Below are 19,590 nucleotides of genomic sequence, written 5' to 3' on the forward strand. Positions count from 1 at the left end.
AAAAAAAAATGAAAATTCCCAATTTTTTATAGTTGCCTAGGAAAGATTTATAGGAACAGGAAAATAAGGCAGAGGAAGCACGTGCCATTAATGTTAGGTCTCCAGGACGGTGGCGTTGCAGAGTGGTCTGGGGAGAAGATTCTCTTTTGTAAAAACAAAACAAGCATGCATGACTTCTGCAATTTGGAGAGAAAGTCTATTGTCAAGGCTTTGAATATGACTGGGTTTTCAGGAACTCTTCCTAACATAGCCTATTTTGTGGTTTACTGTAGTAGCAATGGGTTTTGATAAGGTAAAAATCAGATGTAAGCCTGCTGTATGCCTCTGTCAATTGCCCACTGGAAATGCATGAAATCATTTTGCTGAAAGCAAGCCCTGACTCTTGGGGTCCAATTAGACTTATGTCCAAGACAAACAACTTTCCATCCTGCCCATCCCTGGTCTGGACTGACGTTGTGTCCATCCTTGTGTGGTCATCCCTAGGATTGAGATGGCCCCTGTCTTCAGCTCCTTGGATGTCCCTAGCTTAGGCCATTTGTTCTAGCTAATGTTGGCATTGGGGCCAGGCACCTTCCTGGTCTCCCAATTCTTTCATAGAGGTAATTAGAAACAATTGTTGTTATCACTTTTATTTAATATTTTTTAAAAGAGTTAAGCATTTTAATTCTTAGATGTTATGGGTGAGTTTTCTCCTACCTACTAACACAGTTCCCAGAGGAGGAGGCAACAGCGAAAGCAGCCATAGGTCCTTCTCGGTGCCATAGATGAGGTATTTAACATACCTGCACATGCTGGGACTATCCTAGAGTCATGGACATGGCCCTGAAGAGAATTTAGATCCTGCCTCAGCCTCCCTCATGAGCAAAGGAGGAAAGTGACCCTCACAATTTCTTGGAACTTCACTTTTTAACATTTTAAAGGTTATTTTACAAAGCTTCATTTAGAAAATGTGAGGGGAAAAAAAAAAGACTGGTGCCCATAACATTGCAATCAGTCCCTCCAAGAGGACATGTGACATTTAGGGTCGTAATGTAAGAGGCACATTGTAGCGCACTGATGGTAAAGCCAGCTTATCCTCATCGTTCTCAAAGCCACTGTGTGTGTCTCAGTCCAATTATCGACAGAGCAAGCAAGTCCAAACTAAAAGCCAGAATGGGACGCAATCAATCAGAATTAATTTTACCTAAATGATATTTGAGATGCACCGATATAGCTTTGTGATTAGAGCCTGAAGCTGGCATCCTCCCTGCAGAGAATACTAATGCTGACATTCTAGTCCCGAGTGGCACTTGGCGTCATCACCAGCAACTGCCAACCCGCGCCCTGCAGGTCCTCCTGGAAAACCAGCTTGTCAAATGTCGAGAGTCCTGTGATGAGTCTGCACAGATCCATTTAGAACTCCAGATCCTTCTCATCCATATTCATTACAGTTAGTGTGAATTCACAAGTGATGGCGGCATGTTTCTGTCAGTTCCTCATGCCTCTTAGAAATATGGGCATTTTTAACAAGTGCTTGCCTGATTGCAAAGCAAACACTCTGAGGTAATTTCTTCCGAAGAGAGAACACTTTGTTAAAACAGGACACATCCAGCAGTCTTCTGCTCATCTGTCCCCGTTCACTGTGTCAGTGTGCCAGTATCGTGTGGACAAACCACATGGGACACATGGACTGTTCTCGTAGCTCTTCCTCTTCCTGATGCAATGGCCATACTTAGATGGAAAGAGTATTTTTTTTTCTTTAATACAATACATGGAAGAAGAACATCAAGGGCAGCATTCTAAGAAGAGATTGAAGAGAAGTGGGAAAGGACGGGGCTCTTCTCTCTCCTTCTTTCTGTGGCAGGACTGGTGTGACCTTGGGAATTTGCTAGAACAGCACAGGGAACTTCTGGAAAGAAGAGCTGCTCCTTCTGTGGGTCAGCACCTACATCGGGGACTGCCTGGAGCATTGCAGAAGGCCCAGTTCTCCAGATGAGCACTTGCTTGTGCCGACCATCATGTTACCACCTGACCAGGCCAGCTCCTGAATTCCAGCACCTCAGTGGCTCACATTTAAAAAAAAGGATGAGCATTATGACACCGACTTCATAAAGCTGGTGTGAGACCTAAATGCCCCCACAAAACTCTTAACACAGCACCTGGTATATTGTGTGTGCTCAAGAGATCGTAACTTTTATGATAATTACTAATAACGTATTGAAGTTTCCCACTACTAGAACCTTCCACAGATCTTGTCTTTTCCAAAATTGGTCATAGGTGTTATATTTAACCAAAGATATACATGTATGAGATAGTTTCCAAAGGGTGGAGATGCATTGTGTCCATAAAACCTTTTTTTACAGATCTTTCTTAGATGCCCACATTGCCTTGCCTGCTTCAAATGCAGTGGGTAAGTCATGCCTGCTCTAGAAATTAGAAACACTACATGGAGAGCTTAAGGACCTAATGGTTCTGACTGTGTGACTTCCTGGTACAGAAAGTCATTCCACCTACTAACCCTCAGATTCCTCAATAGCATGATAAGTTTACGGCATAATCTCAGAAATCCTCTCTAGGCAAAAATTACAGTAAAACAGTTTTATAACCCAAGCTTTGGAGAATTTGTCTGCCATTTTTCCCTCTTTCTTTATCTCTGTCACAGAGAAGACATTAAATAAGCATTTGTAGATTAAAAACACGGATAAATAAAAAAAAAGATTCTCTTGAGAAAAATAAATCCAATCGCTCCTTCTCCACTTGAAGAAAAAAATAATTATTCATTGATTAGATACTTCAACAAAAATTAATACTTCTGTCCAACTTATCATGCTGTCCATGTATTGACTGTATAAAGCTATAATAATGCCTTCTTTTTTTTAAATTTAAATTCAATTAGCCAACGTATAGTACATCATTAGTTTTTGGTGTAGTGTTCAATGACTCATTAGTTACATATAACACCCAGTGCTCATCACATCACGTGCCCTCCTTAAAAAGCCCATCACCCAATTATGCCATCCCCCTGACCACCTCCCTTTCCACAACCCTCAGTTTGTTCCCTGGAGTCAAGAGTCTCTCCCATTTTGTCTCCCTGTCTGATGTCTTCCCATTCAGTTTTCCCTCGCTTCCCCTGTGATCCTCTGTGTTATTTCTTATATTCCACTGCCTTCTTAGGCTTACAATAAATACAATAAAGTATAGTTCAGCAATGATATGTAGATTGTGGGAATAGTAAATGAAGTTAAAGTATTCTAGTGTCCTATTTTTTTCTGTCCTATATTTTCTGGGAAAAGATCAGAGGCACTAATTTATATTTGTCTGTAGTAAGTCAAAAGAGCATGTTTTACCATTGATTGTCGTTACTAAGGAGTTAAGTGAATGTATTACTTCTGTAGTGCATTGAATGGTGACCCACAAAAAGATATGTCCACATCTTAACTCCTGGAGCTTATGAATGTGGCCATATTTAGATACAGAGTCTGCACAGATGTAATTAAGTTAAGGATCTTGAGAGATCATCAGAGATTGCCTCGGTGCACCCTAAATCCACCCTAAGAGATAGGTGTCCCTCTAGCAACCAGAAGAGAAGATGGACGCACAAGGACAAGTCTATGGGACAACAGAGGCAGAGATGAGAGTGACAATGTCACAACCCAAGGGATGGGAACAGTCACCAGAAGCTAAAGAGGCAAAGAAGGATTCCCTCCTAGGAGGACTAGAGAGAGCATGACCCTGTCACTCCTTGACTTCATGCTTTTGGCCTCCAGAACTGTGAGAGAATATGTTTCTATTGTTTTAAGCCACCATGTTTGTGATAATTTATTGCAACAGCCCTAGGAAACTATTTCAACTTCCAAATTCATAATGGAAAAAACAACTTTTAAAAACAAACAAAAAAAATAACTTCTCTTTATAATGGTCATAGAGGTGACAAGGAATTTGCATAGAAAAATAACAATTGGCTTGTATTTAGAATATAGAAAGAGCTCCCATAAATCAATAAGAATAAACACACAGCAAATTAGAAACATAGACAAGAGATTTGCAGAGAATATGCCCACGTGACCAATAAATATATGAAATTTGACAGAAATTTCAAATTTAGCTCCAGAGCTGGAGATTGTAAGGACTCCATTTTCATTTTCATCCTTTAAAGCAGTGTAGAAAGCTTTCAGGGAAAAAAAAAAAAAAAACATGTAGAGCAATTGAAAGCTACTCACTTACCTTGACTCCATGTCAAGGGTGGTGCAATTCCTAACAGGGCAAAGATTGAGAATCAGGGCAACAGGTACCTCCCCCAGATGATGCATGAACATCCACCTAAAACCAAGTTCAACAATCACAGAGAACTGCAAGAGCCCAACACTAGGGGGAAATAGTATATAAAATTCATAACTTTTCCCCATGATTCTTTAAAGTCTATTCACTACTTTTTTCTCTTTCCTTATTCAACTAATTTCTTATTTCATCAAATCTTTTTTAAAATATTTTTAATTTTCATTTTTCTATTTACATTCTATCCTTTCATTATTTTTAATTTTATTTTTGTATGTATATATCGGTTTTTCTTTCTTTACAATTTTGGAATGAAGTTTCTTCCAACAGACCAAAGTAAACCCAGAATCTAATATATGGCTCTGTTTTCTTCACCTGTCTGATCATATTCTCTCTATTTTACCTTCTTTTTTTTTTGTTTGTTTGTTTCTTAAAGTCATTTTTAACATTCATCTTTACACTTATATTCAACCCATTCAAAGTATTTAATGCTATTTTTGTATACATATGTTATTCCTTCTTTACAATTTTGAGATGTAGTTTTTTCTAACTGAACAAAACAAACTCAGGATATAACATAAAGCTCTGTTCTGTTCACCTGTGTGCACTTTTTTCTTTTTTAACTTATTTCTCTTCTTTCTTAATTTTCATTTTTACAGTTATAACCTATCCTTTCATTACATTTCATTTTATTATTGTACACATATAAGATTTTCAGCTTTTAAAACTGTGGAATCTAGTTTTCTAACAAACAGACGAAAATATACACAATATCCCGTGTAATGCTCTTTTCAGTTCACCTGTCTGATTATATTATCTGTTTCATATTTAAATTCTAATTTTTTTTTTCGGTTTCAGATCTCTTCCATTTTGTTTGGGTTCATTGTTTCCATTTTGGTATTTTGTTCCTAGTTCATCTATATTCTTCATGGACAGAATGACAAATGGAAAAACGGACCTTAGGAAAGGGAACAAGAGGCAGTACTGAGTTCCAGGTAACTGAAGAGTATGGATGGATGTTAAGTAAGATGTTGGAACCAGAGACCAGAATAATGATAATAAATATACTAGATGGGCTTGGAAAAAAACATAGAAGACATGAGAGAATCTCTACCTGAAGAAATAAAAAAACTAAAACCTACTCATGTTGAAATCAAAAAGGCAATTCAGATATAGCGAAATATGGAGGGAGAACTTGGGACCTTTGCAGACAGGACCAGAGTCCCTTCTAGCAGAGGGAAATTTCAAATCAGGAGAATGGGCCTAGGCCGGGGAGGAGGCCTTCACAATCCATCTGCCCTAACTTCTCTTGTGGACATGGAGCAAAGGGACTCTGCCCTGCCTCGAGCCCCTTAGGTTAGCTGGAGGGCCAGGTGGGCCCGGAGGGGCTGAGCCCAGCCGGGCATGAGCTCTTCCCAGGTTCCCTGGGCTTGTGTGATTGACACAACTTGGTCCTGGACAGCAAAGTCAGGAGGAACTCTTTCTAGAACCTGGCTGGCCTCCCCTCCCCCAGTCCAACTGCTCTGCCCTGGTTGCCAAGCACAGGATGACCTCAGACACAGAACTCTCCACAGGGTTCTGAGTGCTCAGTTGGGTCACCAGGATGCTGGCACTCGGAGACGTAGCTGTGGAGCCCAACGCAGCCATGGAGGGACCTCTGTTGGCCAGCGGAGCCACTTGCCAGGTGGTCCTAGATGTGTGGGATGCGCTGACACATATCCCTGGGTGGCCCTGGGCGGTGCTGCTAGGGACCATGCTGCTGCTCCTTTGCCTGCGGAAGAGACGACTCCGTCCGAGAGGGGTGAAGGTGCTGGGACGAAGGTGCTCTGCTCGCCGCCTAGTCTGCAGAGCTGGCCGCCAGAATACGGGCCCGACCACACAAGCCCGGGACACCCGCGAGCCACCCAGGGTGTTGGCCAGTCCACCCTCCTTACAGACACTGTGCTTGGCAGCCATCAACCAAACGCTGAGCAGGCTGGTCCTTGGGGACAGTGCCAACGACCTGAAGAAGGACCAGAGGAGTCAGCCCCGTCAACGTCCCCAGGGCCTTGGAGAAAACGCCGTCGGGGGAACAGCAGGCGAGGATGGAGAACAGGCCGGGAGGAAAAGAGGGAGGGACGGCAGTGACCACACTCCCGTTGCAGAGCCACTGAGACTGCTCAGCCAACAGGGTGCCAGAGGGAGGCAGAGAGGGCAGGAAGAGGAGGGGGAAGAAAGGCTGGAGCCGACGAGGGCACACATGGAACCTATCCCGAAACATAGAACCTGCAGGTCACAGTCCCAGGCAGGACCCGGGCTGCATGCCATCCCCCCGCCTGACCTCCCAGCAGGTGATGCTGGTGCGAGGACCTGCGGAGTCCCACCAAAGAGCAGAGCCCAGAAGGGCGACCACCCCGCCCCTCGGGCAGCCCTTGAGCCACAGGCTGTCACGGAGGACCCTGGCTTCCCTGTGTCCCCTCCAAGGCGTGAAGTGGATCCTGAAGACCGAGCCACATGCCTGGAGGCAGAAAGGCAAGAGATCGCCGAGTTGGCCCGATACATCGGCCATCTGCACACCCAGGAAGCAGCTCTGCAGCGGGAAAATGGACAGCTGGACCAGGACATACAGCAGCTGAGGCGGAGCCTGCAGAAGCCACTGGACGAACAGGACGAACTCGCCCTGCGACTGCACAGAAACCTCTTTCAAGGGGCAGCTCAGCTTGAGACCCTGAGAAAGAAACTGGCCGGCCTGTGTGGAGACCTGGAGCTCACGGGCCAGTTGCGCGACCTCCACAAGGAGATGGCCCGAGACATGCGCCGAGAGCTGCAGAGACACAGCTCCCACTGCCGCGAGCTGGTCCTCTTCCAGCACAACAGAGCCGCGAGAGGCTGGGAGGCCGCTGTGTCCAGTGAGAGAAAGTTCTGGGAGCTGAGGAGAGAACATGACTGCCTGAGGCAGATGCTGGCCAGCCTGGAGTCCCACCACCTGCCTGTCCCGAGTGACCCTCTTGCTCCTGCGGCTCCTCCCGCAGCCTGCAGACCTGGAGAAGTGTCAGGGGGTCCCTGGGGTCACCGGGCCCCTGGGGAGTGCGGAGGTCCCCGTGTGAGGGCACCGGGATTGGGGGTCACCTGTGGGTGGGACCGGGTTCAGGGCCGCTCGGCGCTCAACAGCCACAGCCCCGCTCAGCCTCTGCAGGGAGGTCCGGGAAGGATGTCTGCCAGCTCTCTCTCTCAGCAAGAGCCTGGGTCTCCACTGGGGCCCCAGGGACACTCAGCCGTGTAGCCCGCTCACCCTGCCGCTGCACATCCAGACAGACCTCCGTGCCTATTGTCCTCGCTACGGACTTTCCCCATCAGACCCTCTACAGCTGTGTAATGTAGGATCGTGTTTGCGTTGAAATCCATGTCACTGGGACTGAAGACATCCTCTCTCGTGGGCATGGACAGAGACTCCAAACACGACCGTTTCTGTGGGCCAGGACTGGCCTTACAGATGTGCAGAAAGAACTCCATATTTACGGGAATAACGTGGAATTGCCTTAAAGAAAAAGAGAAGAAAACTTAAACAAAACAACATCCACACAACTGTAAAAAATTGCTAGTGTACTTCTCAACTGAATTTTAGTCTGAACTCATAGTTTCGTCCTAAATCCAAGTTTCAGCCTTTAATTCAAACCTTAGTCCTAAACTCAAATGTTAGTCTTCCATTCATAGTTTAGTCCTAAATCCATAGCATTAGTGTAGTATTAAATTTATTGGTAGGAAATCTTAAGAATTTGCAGCCATTTCTTCCTTGTTTTGTAACACATTAGCTTCATCCTTGTTAGTTTGGTTAAGATACTGCTTGTTGTTTCACATTTATGAACTTTCAGCGGTGAAAAGACCAAGTGTTCTCTGGATGGCAGACACACCGGCCCATGCACGAGGGCGCGGGCACACGCTCACATGCCCGACGCCGAATCTAGACGATTGTAGTTGCTTTGTGAGGACCGGAAAAATGTAAAAATACAGTTGGAAAATTTAAAATAGATTTACATTAAATTTTAAAGAAATTCAGAAATGTATATGGAGATCAATAAATTACTGGAAATGAACAACGTGTGTGTGCCGTGTGTAAGGATTGGAAAGCCTCCGTGCTGCTCCTCCCAGAGAGCAGAGTGCCCTGAGGGAGCAGGGAAGGTGGCAGCAGGGAGCACTGTCCCACGGGGTGCAGAGGAGCAGGAGGCCAAGGGACAGTCCCCAACTGCAGCCGGGAGGAGGGCAGGACCAAGGAGGGGGCTCCCAGGCTCCAGCCACAGGAGAGGTGGATCCATCCCTGGGCCTGGAGGGAGATCAGAGAAGTAGTATTTGCTGAGCCCAGTGGGGGGCTGTCCCAGCAAGGGGCCTAATGCCCACCTCGACCATGCAGGCCTCCATGGACTGCTGGTGCAGGGCAGCCCCCAGAAGACCTGGGAGTGCAGGCAGGGGAGGCAGCCTCAGGCCCAGAGCGAGCAGGAAAGGGTCAAGAAGGAGTTGGGAGAAGGACCCACCCCTGTGAGTCTATTTGACCCAAATGCACCTGGGGGTGACTGCCTGCCTTCGCACCCACACATGGAGTATCTCTGCAGCTTCTCCAATGTCTTGGGTGCTGGGCAACCCTGGCTCCCTAAGTGTCCCTGCTGCAGGCTGAGGTGGGATGGGATGGTAGGGCAGGAGGGCTCCCTGGAGGAGGTGGCCTCTTATCTGAATCCTGATAGAGGAGCAGGAGGTATCAGTGGTGCTTTCACAATGCTGGGCATCTCCCTCTGGAGTCCACCCCTGCCCATGACAGCTGTCCTCTTCCTGGGAGGGTCTAGGGACATTGCTGTGCTCTTCTCCCAGGCATGGTTCTCAAAGCGAAACCCCACCCCGGCCTCGGATTCACGACGTCAGAGGGAGGACACTAGATCCCTAGGCTCTGCTGTCCCCTCACATCAAACCCCACCAGAGCTCATGCCTAAGCAGCAACGGCTAACCCCCTGGTAACCTGTGTGAGGGACTGTGTCCCGAGTTAGGTTTCGAAGCGTCCTCCATCCATTGTTAGGATGACAAACCGAGGGTGCTCCCTCTCCCAGGACTCACCGTCCGCCCACCTTCCTGGAAGGGCAGGCCATTCCCACCACTCCCAGAGTGACCAGCCTGCTCCTGGGCTCCATGATGGACCCCAGACTATCAGGTGACGGGGAAAGCCTGCTGGTCACCCACAGGCCCTCCTTGGGGGCATAGGTTGTAGACAGGGTTCCCCACAGGGGAAACAGCCCAGTCACTGGGTCATCCTGTAACAGAGTCACCCCCTTGCAGTGACCCTTGGGTGGAACAAGGACAGGCTGGCTCCACAGAGTCCGTGAAACTCTGAGACCACGCCCGTTCCTGCTGAGTTCTCCCCAGGTATTAGCACCGGTGTCCTGGTTTCTGAGTTCACACCTTGGAGCCAACAATTGGCCTCAGACCCACAGTCACCTGCCTGCCCACAGTGACCACACAGACAAGGAAGGGAGCTCAGAAGAAGGGACAAGCTGGCACCTTTGCAGACAGGACCAGAGTCCCTATAGCAGAGGGAAGTTTCAGATCAGGAGAACTGGCCTCGTCCCCGGGAGGAGTCCTTCACACTCTGTCTGCCCTGACTTGTCTTGTGGGCACGGAGCAAAGGGACCCCACCCTGCCTCAAGCCCCTAGTTTTCCCGGAGGGCCAGGTGGGCCTGGAGGGGCTGAGCCCCAGGCAGCTGTGAGCCCTTCCCACCTCCCCTGGGCTTGTGTGACTGACACAACTTGATACCGGACAGCAAAGTCAGGAGGACTTCTCTGATGTCTTGGACGCTGTTCTGACACATGGTGGGTGGGGGCGGGGCAGTGATGGAGAAAACAAGCCAGTAAGGCCCGACGACCCATGGAATTCTGTCCTAGTGAGGGGCAAGGCCAGGAAGTCAAGAACAAGAGGACAAGGAAAGCAGTTTCTGCAGAGAATTCCAACAGTGTGATGGCAAATAGAGTCAGAGGCCATACCCAGAGGTGTGTAACAGATGAAGGTAATAACAGGTAGTCTGGGAGGGCCAGGGGCAGACTGTTCTAGGGAGCATAGGAGTATAAATGCTGAGGTCTGTGCTTCCAAGGCTGGAGAACCAGGGCAAAGATGACAGGGTAGGGGACAGGGAGTAGGGCCACTGCACAGCATTTCTCTAGGGCAGGGTAGAGACACCATGGGAGGGTGCAGACCTGGAGACACAGGGCACTGGTGTACACGGGTGTGATGTGTGTTCTGCACAGATCTGCGTGATGGTGGGGACAGGGGATGGAGGGGTTGGGGAGACAGGGTGGGATCATTCTGCAAGGGGGCTCTTAGGGTCAGCATGGAGCACTGGGCGCTGGCCCTGGGGTGGTTATCATGGAGATGGTGGAGGAAGACAGCCTGGGGCTGAGTTTGTGCAGTTGTGGGGTCCAAGGGTAGGTGCAGGAAAGAGGGGCACCTTTCGTAAGAAGCCTGTGTGTTGTCTGGTGTCCTCAAGGAGCCCTTAGAAAATATTTGTGTGTGTGGCCTTGAGGAAAGTCAGTGAGATGTGGACTCATTCCACCCAGTGGGAAGCCTGTTGTCTGAAGCGTGGGGTGTGGAGGAGGCCTGTGCGTTTGGGCTGCCACCAGGTTTCCACCATCCCTGAAGGCCCTCGTGAGCAGGTTGTCTCACCTCCCAGCAGCTCCCACCACAGAGAACTCAAGGACAGCTTCAGGAATGAATGGAGTATAGGGTGAGGATTCCCAAGGGGACTCACATCCTCCCTGATCGAGTCGATGCTGCCACCAGTGGGAACCCCAACAAGTAATCCGGGTCCCCCCACAGAGTCCCAGGCAGCAGGAGACAGAGGCTCGGGGACTGGAAGCACTCATGAATGTGGCGTGTGCCCTCACTATTGGGCCACCCTGTCTCTCTACCTGTCCATGCTGCAGGCTGCCATGGGATGGGATGGGATGGGATGGGATGGGATGGGATGGGATGGGATGGCAGGGCAGGACCGGAGGGCTCCCTGGAGGAGGCAGCCTGTGAGCTGAATCTGATGGATGAGCAGCAAGGACCAGTGGTGCTTTCATGCTTGAAAGAGAAGGTAAATCTCATAGACACCTTGTCACAGAAAGATTCCGATTCCCCAGGTTGTGGAGCTGAGACCCCGCATGCATGGTCCCCATGTCCTATCTCTGCTGGGACCAGACCTGGAGTAGCAAGGATCCTTAAGTGATGATGGGATATGAGTGGGGAAGTTGATTTGTGCAGGGGCCTTTCTGGCAGAAGGCACAGTTTAGGCCAAACACAGGGCAGTAAACAAGCTAATCTCAGTGAGCAAGGCAGTTAGCTCTGAGTCCAGTTCTGACTGGCTCATAGGGGATTTCTACCAAACGTTTAAAGAACGTGTAAAGAACAATTAATACCAATTTTTCTGAGGCAGTTTCAAAAAATAGAAATGGAAGGGAAACTTCCAACCTCATTCTATAATGCCAGCATTACCTTGGTCCCCAAATCAGAAAAGACCCCAACTAAAATAATTTCAGAACAATATCCCTGATGAACACAGAGGCCAAAACTCTGAGCAAAATACTAGCCAATAGGATCCAACAGTACAGTAAAAGGATTATTCACCCACTACGAATGGGATTTATTTCAGGGCTAGAAAGGTGGTTCAATATCTGCAAATCAACCTGATACATCATATTAAGAAAAGAGGTCCATATATATGATGGAACATTACTCAGCCATCAGAAAGGATGATTACCCAACTTTTGCATCAACATGGATGGGACTGGAGGAGATTATGCTGAGTGAAATAAGTCAAGCAGAGAGAGTCAGTTATCATATGGTTTCACTTACTTGTGGAACATAAGGAAAAACATGGAGGACATTAGGAGAAGGAAGGGAAAAATGAAGTGGGGGAAATTGGAGGGGGGGGAACCCACCATAAGAGACTGTGGACTCCGAGAAACAAACTGAGGGTTTTAGAGGGGAGGAGGGTGAGGAGGTGGGTAAGCCTGGTGATGGGTATTAAGGAGGGCACGCATTGCTTGGCACACTGGGTGTGGTGCATAAACAATGAATCTGCATTGCACGGGAACACTGCATCAAAACCAATGACGTGCTGTATGGTGACTAACAGAACATAATAAAAAATAACTTTAAAAAAAGAAAAGAAAGAACAAGAACAATATAATCCTCGCAGAAAAAATATTTTACAAAGAATAACATCTTTTTTTGGCTAAAACTCTTCACAGTGTGGGGATAGAGGGAGCATACCTCAATATCATAAAGCCATCTACAAAAAGCCCACAGTGAATGTTCTCAATGGGGAAAAATTGAGAGCATTTCCCCTAAAGTCAGGAACAAGACAGGGATATCCACTCTCACCACTGCTATTCACCATAGTACCAGAACTCCTAGCCTCAGCAATCAGACAACAACAACGAACAATAACATAAAAGGCATCCGAATCAGCAAAGAAGTCAAACTCTCACTCTTCACAAATGTCATGGTATTCCAGGTGGAAAACCCGAAAGACTCCACCCCAGATTGCTAGAACTCATACTGGAATTCAGCAATGTGGCAAGATATAAAATCAATGCACAGAAATCAGTTGCATTTCTAAATACTAACAATGTGATAGAAGAAAGAGAAATTAAGGAATCAATCAAATTTCAATTACACCAAAACCCATAAGATACCTATGAATAAACCTAACCAAAGAAGAAAAGGATCTGATTCAAAAAACTATATAACACTTATGAAAGAAATTGAGAAAGACACAAAGAATATGTTCACAGATTGGAAGAAATATAGTTAAAATATTTATGTTACTACCCAGAGAAATCTACACATTCAATGCAATCCCTTTCAAAAACCATCGACATTTTTCACAAAGCTGGATCAAATAATCCTAAAATTTGTATGGAATCAGAAAAGACCCTGATTAGCCAGAGGAATGTTGAAAAAGAAAACCAAACCTGGGGGGTCACAATTCTGGGCTTCAAGTTCTACTACAAAGCTGTAATTATCAAGCCAGTATGGTACTGGTATAAAAACAGACACAGAGATTAGTGGAACAGGATAGAGAACCCAGAAATGGACCCTCAACTCTATGGTCAACTAATCTTTGACAAATCAGGAAAGAATACCTAATGGAAAAAAGACAATCTCTTCAACAAATGGTGTTGGGAAAATTGGACAGCCACACGCAGAAGAATGAAACCGGACCATTTCCTTACACTATACCAAAGTAGACTCAAAATGGATGAAAGACCTAAATGTGAGACAGGAAGCCATCAAAATCCTAGCGGAGAACAAAGCAGCAACCTCTTTGATCTCAACCACAGCAACTTCTTGCTAGACACATCTCCAAAGGCAGGAAAACAAAGGCAAAAATGGATATTGCGACTTCATCAAAACAGAAAGCTATTGAACAGGAAAAGATTTAGGCGACAAAACCAGAAGACAACTGACAGAATGGGAGAAGATATTCCCTATTGTCTTACTAGATGTAGGGCTAGTATCCAAGATCTATAATGAATTTATTGAACTCCACACCCAAAGAACAAATAATCCTATTAATAAATGGGCAGGAGACATGAACAGACATTACTGCAAAGAAGACATTCAAATGGCAAACAGACACATGAGAAAGTTCCCCATATCACTCAACATCAGGGAAATACAAATCAAAACCACAATGAGATACCAAATCAGACCAATCAGAATGGCTAAAATATACAAGTCAGGAGACAACAGATGTTAGCAAGGATGCAGAGAAAGAGGAACCCTCTTATACTGTTGGTGGGAATGCAAGCTGTTGCGGTCGCTCTGTAAAACAGTATGGGGGTTCCTCAAAAAGTTGAAAATAGAGCTACCCCGCAATTGCACTACTGGGTACATACTCCAAAGATACAAATACAGTGATCTGAAGGGATACGTGCGCCCAAATGTTTATAGCAGCAATGTCCATAATAGCCAAATTGTGGAAAGAGCCCAGATGTCCATCAGTAGTTGAATAGATGAAGAAGATATGGTATATATATACCATGGAATACAACTCAGCCACCAAAAAAAAAAAAAAAAGAAAGAAAGAAATCTTACCATTTACAATGATGTGGATGGAACTAGTAGGTATTATGCTGAGTGACGTAAGTCAATCAGAGAAAGACAATTACCATATGATCTCACTCATATGTGGAATTTAAGGAAACAAAACAGAGGGCCATAGGGGAAGAGAGGAAAAAATAAAAGAAGACATAATCAGAAAGGGAGATAAACCATAAAAGACTCTTAATTGTAAGAAACAAATAGAGAGTTGATGGAAGGAATGGAGTTGGGGGTGGGGTAACTGTGTGATGGGCATTAAGGAGGGCATGTGGTGTAATGAGCACTGGGTATGATATAAGACTAATGAATCAGTGAGCTCTACATCTGAAACTAATAATGCATTATATTTTAATGAATTGAGGAGGGCACGTATTGCATGGAGCACCGGGTGTTGTGCAAAAACAATGAATGCTGTTATGCTGAAAAAATAAAAAAAAATTAAATACTGAAAAAAATAAAAAAATATTTTAATGAATTGAATTTAAGTTTAAAAAAATGGTAAACTAAGTTAAGAATAAATTAAAGAATGAAAAATTCAGGTGTTAATTTAGGAAAGAGATTCAGTGCTAAGGACTGACTATTGTTAACTATTTTCCATCTATAATTTTTATTCCTATAACCATATCCTGAGCTATCAGGAAAATAGAAACATTGAATAAAAAGTATAACCTACCACATTACTCAGAGGTTGTGGCCCACCATCTTGAACAGAATATGCGCTTGAATAATAAATAATAATTAAATGATCTTTGACAAAAAAATCAATGTACTTCCTCTACATCCAAAACATGTTTTCTAAATCAGGAATTTCTTAAATCAAGGCTTCATAATGTTTGACATTGGACAAAACATGCGAATTAGTCTATGCTGGCCTGGATGCCTGATTTCTAGGTCTGGGGACCCTACCCAGGACTTCAAATCACCCTTGAACTTCCTTTTTCAGCGGATAAGTGCTTCTGTGTTCTCCGACCCAATAGGAAAGGGGAATGTTACCTTGAGTGATCATCAGATGGGCACTTGAAACGACTGCGTCTGAGACTCTTACTACATTCTCTCCCTTCTGAAGCTAACTTCAGTTCATTAATCTAGGAAGACTTGCTGAACTTTATGGCCAACTTGACTGACTTTTCTTACCACGGCACATATGCAAAATGAGTCATTTTCATAAGTTTCAAAATGGCTGTTGGGAATAACAGTTAAGTTGGCATTTATTTTAAGTTTCATGCCCTCCTCTCCTCACAACTTCCCCTGGGATCAGCCCCTTCTTCTGTCCAGTTAAGAATCAAGTGCCTGGCATGGTAATTGAGGAGAAATCTAGCAATGAATTTTCTTCACTGATTTTTGTCATTTAGAGTAGAGCTCCAAGACATTTGTGTGGGGTAAACACTGCTGTTTTACAGAGATGTTGAATAAAGAGAGATTCCCATAGCTCACCAGACATCGTAGGGTAATAAATGCTCAAGATTGTCTCTTATGCTAAATGCTAAATTCACATTTCCCTCTTCTACATGTACATCAGTTTACAAGAATGAATCCCAAAGACGAAACAAATGTATTTCCCTAAGTGGTAAGAATCAATCATCATTCTATTATATTAAAATTATATTATATTAAAATACCTCTTTAGCCATTTTTGTTTGATATGCAAAGATCAATATTAATTTCTCATAAACACATGCAATTCTGTACCCAATGGCTTTTATTTTCAGTATGAAGAACATGCTTCAGGTAAAAGCTGGTATGTTCATGCATAAATTCATCCCAACAGCTGCATCTAACCTCTCCCATAACCTTGAAATCTGCAGATGCCTCTCTATCCCAGTGTGCTCTCTGGAAGGGCCTTTAATACTGCAACTGAACAGAGTAGAAGAATGCCTGGAAATGCTCAAAAGTGCCAGGCAAATAGTTTTGTGCTAGCTTTGTAGCTGGAAGACAAGTAGCTGATACACCATTCTTTGGTTACAACAACAAAGTATAACTTGAAGGTCTGTTGATTTCTGTGCTTTCAGGGGACACAGAAAAGGGAGATGACATTTTTAAATAATAAATGAAAATTGTGTGTAAATAATATAATAAGCACATTTTTGAATGAAGGGGAAAAGCCAGCATCAGGAACTTCTCAGTAATAGAGTGATGACTTAGCTTAACGTTTTCAGTCCTTTTCATTCATGGTGGACTTACTCCCACTCTTGCAACAGCCATATGGGGACAGGAAAGGCTTTATTATCCATAGATGAAGAATTTTGGGTTTCAGAAATATATATATATATATATATATATATATTAAAGATTTTATTTATTTATTTGACAGAGATTACAAGTAGGCAGAGAGGCAGGCAGAGAGAGGAAGAGAAGCAGGCTCCCTGCTGAACAGAGAGCCTGATTCAGGGCTCCATCCCAGGACCCTGGGATCGTGACCTGAGCTGAAGGCAGAGGCTTTAACCCACTGAGCCACCCAGGAGCCCCTTGGGTTTCAGATATATTAAATGATGTCTGTGGTCATAATGTTAGTAAGCCACTGGGCATGAGTCCTTAAGCCCCAGTGTTTTCCTTTAGGTAGGAAAGGAAACTATAACCCGCTCATTATAGCTTTGCTCAGTTATAGCTCATTAACCCCAAGTAGTATTTAAAAAGGTCAGCCTGGCCAGGAGAAAGAGGAAAGCTGCCATCAGCATAGGGTGGGAGGTAGTAGCCCACCTGGACTGAGGATACACATATTGGGAGATATTCAAAGTTCTCAGAAATCAGAAGAGTCAGTAGGTAGAATGGAAATGCAAAGGCAGCCAGTGTGGTTATATGATATGAGGGGCTGGAGAAGACAGTCCACCAACAACCAGAGTAGTGATTGTGTAGGTGACAACAAAGGTTGAAACACCATGGTTGGGTCTCACATTTCATTGGGATGAGGTGAGGATTTTGTGATGGCTGTTGCTCTTGGACCATCCACATATCCAATGCAGAAAATCTGGCTCGTGGGATCACAAGTGGTTCTAATGACTTCACGGTACATCCTAGGAAGAGGCTGAAAGCACAAACCCAGCTCAAGGAAGCACAGTCTTCCAGAAGCTCATTAGAGAAGTTTATCTCTGAACATCATCAAGATCAAGTAATCTGGACCCTCTCTGGGAGGGTAAATCAGCACCCAGACACAATGGCCATGCTCCGTTTCCTAGAAGGGAGTTTTGCCAAGCCTTGGAATCCACCACAATTTCTTCAGGGAAACATGGTTCATGGGAGAAGTTGTCCAAAACTGGGGATGTGGACCTCCTTGGGGGCTGGAGGCTAGTTCTCATTTTAGGTTGCAGGCCCATTTGGGGAGGTGGTGTGTGGAGGTGATCACATCACAAAAGCTGTGAAACTGGGAAGGTAGGTGAAGGAGAAAGAGAAAGCACCCACAGATGAAGTTGGCACTGAGGGAATGGGGTGGTCTGCTCTTACAGATCCAGGAGGCCCACGCTGTGGAAGTCACCTTCCTTGACCTTTTTCACTGGAAGGTGTTGTTCCCATTTTCATGACCTGCTGCTTACAGCTCTGCCTGTTTCTTACCCAGTCCACCATGGACCATCTTCTCTTTTGACTGGGACTGCCTGTAATGGACCCAGAACATCCACTTAGCACCTACTCAGCGCATGCTCAGCAAATAGTTCTGGTCTATTGTTTTCTGTTCCTTGAGAAGAAGGAATGTTTTCAATTCCTCTTCTCTGCCCCTAGTAGGCAGAATCATCCCAAATAGAATCTTCTAGCAATCATTCTTATCTATAATTTGCAGAACTGATTTTGAAACAGAGTTTAATCACAAGAGAAATATGGGGGCACCTGGGCCACTCAGTGGGTTAAAGCCTCTGCCCTTGACTCAGGTCATGGTTTCAGGATCCTGGGATCAAGCCCCTTCTCAGGCTCTCTGCTCATCAGGGAGCCTGCTTCCCTCTCTCTCTCTGCCTGCTTCTCTGCCTACTTGTGATCTGTCAAATAAATAAATAAAATCTTCAAAAAAACCCCATATAATTCATATGTTTTGAATTTGCATATAATTGACCATCTTCCTTTATTTGTTAATCTCCTAGCTAACATCATTGACTAGCCTACTGATGGAGACACAGGTGATAAGCACATCCATGCAGATGTGGCAACAGATCTTGATTATCCAGAAGATCTCTTAAAAGACATCCTTATTAACTAGATGTTTTCTCTTCCATCTTAGGACCAAGAAGAAAGTGATAAAACAAGATGACACGTCACATTTTGGTTAAATATGGGTTTTCTGTCATTTCTGTTTTAGCTGTGGACTTCACAGTGTGGTAGACACACACAAAGGATATATTAAAGTTGGCAATGGAAATATTTATATCGTTGTACTGGAACATTTATACTTTGCTAATATTTCATATATATGGATTGAAAATGTGACAGCGTTTCTTAATCTCACCAAATACTCCTGGGCTCCTCTGTAATTCCCAGCCTCCCTTGCAGTCACACTGGAGTCATGTGACTAGCATCGTCCCGGTGGGACTGGCCACAGAGGCCTGACCACAGTCTTCTCTTGACTATTACAGTGACCCTAGAGGAAGAGGAGTAGCATAGAGAAGGTCTGCCTGACCCACAGTAGTCTCCCTGGAAAGTGAGAAGCAAACTTTCCTTATGGGAAGCCACTGAGACCTGGGACATAGCGTACCTCCCTGGCTATTTCATCCTGACTCATGAGTGAAAGCCAGATTCTCACGTGTCACAAGCACTATGCAAGATATCCTGAGGGAGCAAGTGTGTTGTACTGAAACACTGAAGGCCTCCATTCCTTCATTACATTTATTTATTTATTTATTTATTTATTTAAAGCGGGCTCTATGCCCAGCGAGGAGCACAAGGAAGGGCTTGAACTCATGACCTTGAGATCAAGACCTGAGCTGACACCAAGAGTAGGATGCTTAGCTGAATGAGCCACCCAGGCACCCCCCCTTTCAATACTTCAATCCCATATATCACATCATCCTGCATTTATATATATAGTTGACAACAGGGATTATATTATCTCACTTAAACTAAACTCTCCATGACAAAATGAGTGACTGTCTTCACAACCAATCTTACAGAAAAAAAAAAAAAATATATATATATATACACACATACATATATGTATATATATAGGAGTGTATGTATGTGTATGTGTGTGTATATATATATGTGTGTGTATGTATATATATATATATATATATATATATATATATAACACAATC

This window comes from Meles meles, chromosome 12 (genome assembly GCF_922984935.1).
Source record: "Meles meles chromosome 12, mMelMel3.1 paternal haplotype, whole genome shotgun sequence".
NCBI lineage: Eukaryota > Metazoa > Chordata > Mammalia > Carnivora > Mustelidae > Meles > Meles meles.